Source organism: Mytilus californianus, unplaced genomic scaffold (genome assembly GCF_021869535.1).
Source record: "Mytilus californianus isolate M0D057914Y unplaced genomic scaffold, xbMytCali1.0.p SCAF_4, whole genome shotgun sequence".
Lineage (NCBI taxonomy): Eukaryota > Metazoa > Mollusca > Bivalvia > Mytilida > Mytilidae > Mytilus > Mytilus californianus.
Window position 1 is genome coordinate 107074605 of NW_026262690.1, and position 8064 is coordinate 107082668.

An 8064-nucleotide genomic window follows, 5' to 3' on the forward strand; every position below is an offset into this window, starting at 1 on the left:
CAAGTGTGTCATAGATTTTAGTTGACATCATTAGTATATCTAAAACTGAATATAAAGAACGTTTCAAGGTGGGTTTTTTCTTCTTCTTTTTTTATACGGTATTGTATGAATGCTACTTAATATGAGTACAAAAACAAGTCGATAATCAGGGGTGCACAATTCTTACTCATTGGAATATCGACTGTCTTTTGTAATATCAATCAAACAAACTCAACAAATATGTTGTCGTTTAAGAAGTCCCGCATTTTGATGATATCATCCTCTGTCTATTTGCTTTTAGATCAGTGCGGTTCTTCATTAAGTAGGATTTTTTAAGACCTGAAACAAGAAATTTGTATCTACATATCCCAATTTCTTTTAGAAAAATCTCTGTTTGATTAGACAATGTATTCCGTATTCCAATAGAGCACGCGGAATAGTAGTCTAAAGAGAAGAAAAAGATAGTTTTGATATTACGCCAAAATTTTAAAGATTGTGTTTGAAGACTTTGCAGTAGATCTTTACAATTGAATGAAAAAAATCCACTACTGATTGTTACCGTGGGTTGAATATACCTCGCCACAATATTTCTGAAGGTCACCTTTTACTGTAGGAAAAATGGTGGTAAGAACTTTAAAAATATGTTTAGTCGAACATCTTCACGACCCGGTTGTATATCTTTTTTATAAAGATTTTGTTAGTTCAGGTATCCATGATCAAGAAGAACGTTTGCATAGTCTTGTTTTATACTAATACAAAAGGAGAGAAGGACGGATCCCCTTTCGTGATTCCATTTAGATAAAGTGTTCATCTGGTTCGCGATTCATCTATTTTTAGATTTTTTGGCAAAGTCCTCAGCTACATTCATCAGTACTGTAACCTTATGTTCTTCTTCCAGTTGAAGGACTGGAAAATATTTTGAATCTTTGTCGACCAGCCCCCTAAGTTGTTCATTGTTTTCGATGCAAAGGTGTCCAATAATAACATGACAAGCTGGACTTAATTAGCATGCGAACGATGACCAAGAACAATAGGGAGGTTTTGATTTTACATTCTAGAGGGTAAAGGTGTATAATACCCTTTTGTGGTTGATATATGTTTTGTGTAGGTATATGAAATGACAGGTTTAGTTTTATCTTTAAGAAATCAGTAATTGTTTTCTGCAGAGACTTGGTGGAAAATATTGTTTATATTGATAGCATCTAAACCATTAATTATTGGCAAATTCTACGTTAATAAATTTACGTTTTTTCCGCTCTTCAACAGTAGTTTTCAGGATTTGAATAGCTTGTGGTAAGCAATGTCCATAAAAGAGAGGCGAAAGATACCAAAGGGGCATTCAAACTTATAAGTCGAAAATAAACTGACAACGCCATAGCAAAAAAAAAAGAAGATCAAAACACAAACTCAAACAACAGTACACAAAAAAAAACATAGAAAACTAAAGACAACCCTTTCAACCAATCTAATAAAAAAAAAAGAATTTTGAATCAACAACGGAAGTGTTTCGGACCTCTGTGTATCGTGAATAGAGCTTTTGTGGTATGGAAAACAGTTCAGTTCGAATATTAGGAATTCCCAAAGGTTCATGAAGAGAAGAAAACAAACCATCCATAGCCACGGTGTGATCTGCAGAGGGTATATATTTTCACTGGCCGTGACTCTTATTTCGTCAAACAAAAATGTTAAATAATTCGAATTTGTTGATATCACTACACCTGGGACTATATGAAATACCTATATCATCAATTTTGCTGTTGCTACGTAAGGAACCGTTGTTCCATATTCTCGAATCCAAGAATCTTCTTTTTGTAAGCGATATTGTGTATTCAATACGGGGTCATTGGTTGAATGAAAAATGTTTTCTATAATCCTGACTTTCTGTGAAACAATGGAATAGTCAGTCTGGTATAGTGTTTATGTTGTTATATATTTACTTAATCCAAATAATTTGGTAAATGCAAAACAAATATGTACAAGTTTTGAAGTCCATAACACTTAGTGTCAGTTGGTCTACTATAAATTTTGAAAGTACTATACAAAAAAGACTTGTGGTTATATCATATCATTAATTTTCACTTGTTATGCATTATGTTTTATTTACATTATTTGTCATGCTGCATATGCCATGTATGTTGTACACTTGGAATACGCAATGTCATATCTATCATATGGGCTTTATTCAATAAAAATATTTGAATTTGTTATGAGGATCATTAGGTTTAGACCGGTGATCATTAATTCTTTTCTTCAGTCTGTGTCTGTTTCATTGACTTAGATCATTCTACAAAGATTACATTCAATACCATAGACATATCAAAAGCAGTACAATTCAGATCCTCATGACTACGTGCATTTCAAGTTACTTTGAAAACAGGTATCAGTAATGAGTATACCACAGGTTTTACACTTTTTACGATAACAATAAGAAATGAAACAAAAAAATAATACATCTCAAAGTTGTATCGTCCAGGGCTGTAAACAAAGTTGTCTGGTTTTTTTTTTTTTTGTAACTTAAAGGGGAATATACAGACTAAAAAAAGTTCGTTTTCTTTACATCATTTGAGATGATCCTAGTGCACCTATTTCATTCAAGGTTTTTGAAAACATCAGAAATAATCATTAAACCAAGATACATTAATAATTCATCTGACGAAAAATAGCGATTGACTGTTTACTGGAGTTGTTGCAATTTAATGTGGAACAGAAACTCCTTACCCTTCGTTCCTCGTTTTTGCTGGAGTTCGTGTTGCTTAATTTTTAGTTTTCAATGTAGTGTTTTGTGGACTTGTTTTGCTTTCGTCGTTTACGGTTTTTTTTTTTGTGATGGCGTGGTCAGTTTTTTTTTCTACTTATAAGTTTTTAATGTCTCCTTGGTATCTTCTCGCTCTTATTTAATGATGATTTTTATGAACATATTATTATTATTACATCATCTTGATAACAATCATGGATAGAGAAAAACTGTAAACATTAAAATTGAGAGAAAAAACAAATTTGAGATCTCAAATAATTTGATGGGTCCTTTTTATTTGGATGACTGCTTATTTGAGGACAATTTGATTTAAAGAGAAGAGCTTGATGGGGTGTTCTCTTTGAATATGTTTTTTTTTTCTTATAATTAATGGTACTAGTAATAGTAAATATCTAATGTGAGCTGGGTACTTTAGAAAATGTATGAAAACTTGAAAGATATCAATAAGATGTAAATTGTAGAACAATTATTTTGTTTCTTAAAAAATATATTTATGAAGAAGAAGAATTTTTAGCTGTAAAGTCCAAACAATAATATGTTTACTAAATAACACAAGAAATCAAAACAAATAAGTAAAATTTACCCATTTTGTTTTTAATTTGTGACAATATGTCTCCCCCCAAATTAGCAGTCAAATGTTGATATCAGAAGAACAGAGATGAAGAAAGAAATGATGCTTATATCTATCATATACTAAGCTGATGAATATACATATAGATACAACTAGTACACATTTTTGTTTCGGGCCAGCTGAAGCCCGCCGACAAGTGCGGGATTTTTTTGCTGTGTTGAAGACCCATTGGTGGCCTTGGATTGTTTTCTGCTCTCTGGTCGGGTTTTTGTCTCTTTGACACATTCCCCATTTCCATTCTCAATTTTATATAAAGCCATACATGTAAATTTGATCATTCCAAAATATGTTTGTTTCTTTCATTATATACCAATGCCGACTTTACATAATGACGTTTTTACTTTGTATCACTTTGTATATAATGTTTGTATATAACTATGCCGAAGAGAATTTTTTTTTTTTTTAAAGAGTGGCTATTTATAATGAATTCCAAAACAGAATTTTTCTAAGCAAAACGCGTGTATTTGCTGATGGTCATGGGGAATCTCCCAAAACAATTATGCTTGATTTTCAGGGGGAAAGTCAGCATAACAATGTATGAAGTATAGATAGGTTTTCCCTTAGACTTCTACATACGTGCCACTGAAATAGTTATTGCAACATTCATCCGATGATGACAATGATTCCCTTTGAGAACTTATGCCTTCAAGTAATAAGTCAGTCGTAGTAACTGCCTCTTGCTGAACACATTATTACAAAACGGACTTCATATTTGACTGTGTAATATCTACTTGTCATATCATTACCAGTCGAGGGATTCGGTCTATCTTGATTAATATTTTTAAAGAAATAATATTGAAATGTTATTGTCCACTCCTATCATCATGTTTGATTATTCTATCTGCACTGATTTGCACTTTTTTTTTTTAAAAAAGAACATAACTGTACATAGTATGGTAACCATAACGATTATAAAAAAAATATATATATATCTTCTTAGTTTTATATAGACAGTGTCTAAGACAACTTATAAAAAAGGGTTCAAAATGTATCAAACGTTTTCTGTATTTCCTTAGTGACGACCAAAATATTATTGTCTTTTTATATTAAGAATTTTAAAAGAAGCTTTTCAATCTGAATGCAATCATTGCTAAAATATAACCACTTTTTATGACAGAATAAATGTCAACAAAGTTTAATGAATGACATGTTTAGAGAAATGGCCTCTTCTTATCCAATTATGCATTTAAAATACAAATTATACCAAGATCAAATCATTGAAATAAATTAAACTTATCATAATCTCATCAATTTTCTATTGAAAACCATTTTAAATGATAAGACTAAGGTTTTTTTACTGAATGTTAATCGCTAATTTTAATAATAATTACTTTGGCATACATATGTGAGAGGTCCAGGTGTTCACAAAAATTAACTATTTTCAGTGTCAATACATTGAACATCAGTACAGGACAGAATTTGCAGTCAATCTGGAATAGACATTCGCGAATTCCAATTTTGATTCTAACTTTCAACATGACTACTTGTACAACTAAAGAAAAAACAACAGTAAAGACAAAAGATACAGTTACTGTAGATAGTTATGTCACCAAGGTATTTAAAGCATATCATACACATTTTATTTATGTTATGTTTTTAAAAAAAAAATCATTAATTTGGTGATTGGATCTTGTTATTTTGTTTTTAATATCTTAATTGATAACTGTTCATTGTTCAACACTGAACAATAATTTTCGAGATGAAAATAGACAATAGAAGGTTAGTTTTCTTTAAATTACAAATACAATATAAATAGCTGTCTAACCGTGGTATATATTTTTTTTTCTTGTTCTAAAGGAGAAGGTATTATAAGCCCACCTGAATTCGAAAATCATTTTTTTTTTTAAATCTATCAAATAGAATCCTTCGGATATTCCAAATCTCTGTCAGATAGCATTACGAATATTTTTTGAATTTTGTCTTAACATATTTGCTTAAGGATTTTAAACTTCTTGAATTTCAGGAAAAACTTCGAAATATGCCAAATTAGCCTCATATTTAGATCATGACATTAATATTTAGACATTAGCCAAGATTTTGCTCATACAAGATGTCTTGATGTTGTTGAAAAATCTTTTGTGGTTAAGGACTTGGCCCATAACTGGTTACCGTTTTACTCAAAACTATGTTTAAAATAAATATTGTATTTTTAAGATAAACGTTTACGTAAATTTTAATATTTTTATGTCTTCGTGTAGCGGCATCACAACTGACTAAATATTCAAATTATCATAATTTTGAAAGAATTGAAGGATCGAGTTTACTATTTTTGCGATTTCATGGGTAAATTCATTAGGACTTATACACCACCCATTTCAGATGTAGTTGAATTCTATATGTCTGTACTTTAGGGTGATGTACGTCTAAAATTTTAAAATAAAATGAAATGTTATTGTCCACTCCTATCATCATGTTTGATTATTCTATCTGCACTGATTTGCACATTTTTTTTTTTTTTAAAAGAACATAACTGTACATAGTATGGTAATCATAACGATTATAAAAAATATATATATATATCTTCTTAGTTTTATATAGACAGTGTCTAAGACAACTTATAAAGAAGGGTTCAAAATGTATCAAACGTTTTCTGTATTTCCTTAGTGACGACCAAAATATTATTGTCTTTTTATATTAAGAATTTTAAAAGAAGCTTTTCAATCTGAATGCAATCATTGCTAAAATATAACCACTTTTTATGACAGAATAAATGTCAACAAAGTTTAATGAATGACATGTTTAGAGAAATGGCCTCTTCTTATCCAATTATGCATTTAAAATACAAATTATACCAAGATCAAATCATTGAAATAAATTAAACTTATCATAATCTCATCAATTTTTTATTGAAAACCATTTTAAATGATAAGACTAAGGTTTTTTTACTGAATGTTAATCGCTAATTTTAATAATAATTACTTTGGCATACATATGTGAGAGGTCCAGGTGTTCACAAAAATTAACTATTTTCAGTGTCAATACATTGAACATCAGTACAGGACAGAATTTGCAGTCAATCTGGAATAGACATTCGCGAATTCCAATTTTGATTCTAACTTTCAACATGACTACTTGTACAACTAAAGAAAAAACAACAGTAAAGACAAAAGATACAGTTACTGTAGATAGTAATGTCACCAAGGTATTTAAAGCATATCATACACATTTTATTTATGTTATGTTTTTAAAAAAAAATCATTAATTTGGTGATTGGATCTTGTTATTTTGTTTTTAATATCTTAATTGATAACTGTTCATTGTTCAACACTTAACAATAATTTTCGAGATGAAAAAAGACAATAGAAGGTTAGTTTTCTTTAAATTACAAATACAATATAAATAGCTGTCTAACCGTGGTATATATATTTTTTTCTTGTTCTAAAGGAGAAGGTATAATAAGCCCACCTGAATTCGAAAATCATTTTTTTTTAAATCTATCAAATAGAATCCTTGGGATATTTCAAAATCTCTGTCAGATAGCATTACGAATTTTATTTGAATTTTGTCTTAACATATTTGCTTAAGGATTTTAAACTTCTTGAATTTCAGGGAAAACTTCGAAATATGCCAAATTAGCCTCATTTTTAGATCATGACATTAATATCTAGACATTAGCCAAGCTTTTGCCTATACAAGATGTCTTGATGTTGTTGAAAAATCTTTTGTGGTTAGGGACTTGGCCCATAACTGGTTACCGTTTTACTCAAAACTATGTTTAAAATAAATATTGTATTTTTAAGATAAACGTTTACGTAAATTTTAATATTTTTATGTCTTCGTGTAGTGGCATCACAACTGACTAAATGTTCAAATTATCATAATTTTGAAAGAATTGAAGGATCGAGTTTACTATGTTTGCGATTTCATGGGTAAATTCATTAGGACTAATCATACACCACCCATTTCAGATGTAGTTGAATTCTTAATATCTGTACTTTAGGGTGATGTACGTCTAAAATTTTAAAATAACTACATGGGTAACAATTTTTATCTTGAAGGCAAGAGAAACAAAGCACACCCATGAAGTTTATAAGGAGTTTCAATCCGAGTTGTCTGAAAACCAAAATCTTAAGGAGGTTGTGGCTGTTATGAAAAAAGAATTGCCAAGCGAAAATACCCTGAAAGATCTAGATGATCTGAAAATTGCTTTAGAGGAAAAGGACAAACTTTTACAAAGTATACTCGATGAAAAGTTCTTAATCGAGTCGGATAGAGATCATTTAGACGAGAAAATCAATGAGCTTAAAGAGGAAATTAAGAAGAAAGATGAAGAAATTTTGAAACTTCGACAGAAAATAAAAAAGTTCGACAAGTTCCGACAGGAAATGCTAAGCGAGAACCAAAAAACTCGCGAAGAACTCACCGGGAAACTTGATAAGGTGACTGGTGATTTGGAATTCATGCGCGATGAATTTAAGTTCATGCACTCAGCGATGAACGAGCTGCTAACGGGTGCAAAGAAAAACAAAAAGGCGAAACCAGGATGGAATGGTTCTTCGAATACTCAGAGCAAAAGAACAAATTAGAGTTATTTTTTTTTCTGTATTTTCCTTTTTTCTTAATTCAATAATACTAAAAGCGGTTGAAATTGTGACAACAACTAATCAGTCCCACGAATGAAAAAGTTAACTATATACATATATATCATTTATTTTGACCAGTTTTGCTTTTAAACGGAATAAAAGTATTATGAATTCTT

The 8064-nt window shown here is 30.2% G+C and overlaps 1 long non-coding RNA gene across 1 annotated transcript; it reads left to right on the forward strand.

Annotated features, from left to right (window-relative positions):
* Positions 1 to 6301: 6301 nt before the first annotated feature.
* Positions 6302 to 8064, forward strand: LOC127737031 (uncharacterized). Its single transcript, XR_007999270.1, has 2 exons — positions 6302 to 6507; positions 7364 to 8064. It is a non-coding gene; the product is annotated as an uncharacterized LOC127737031 (long non-coding RNA).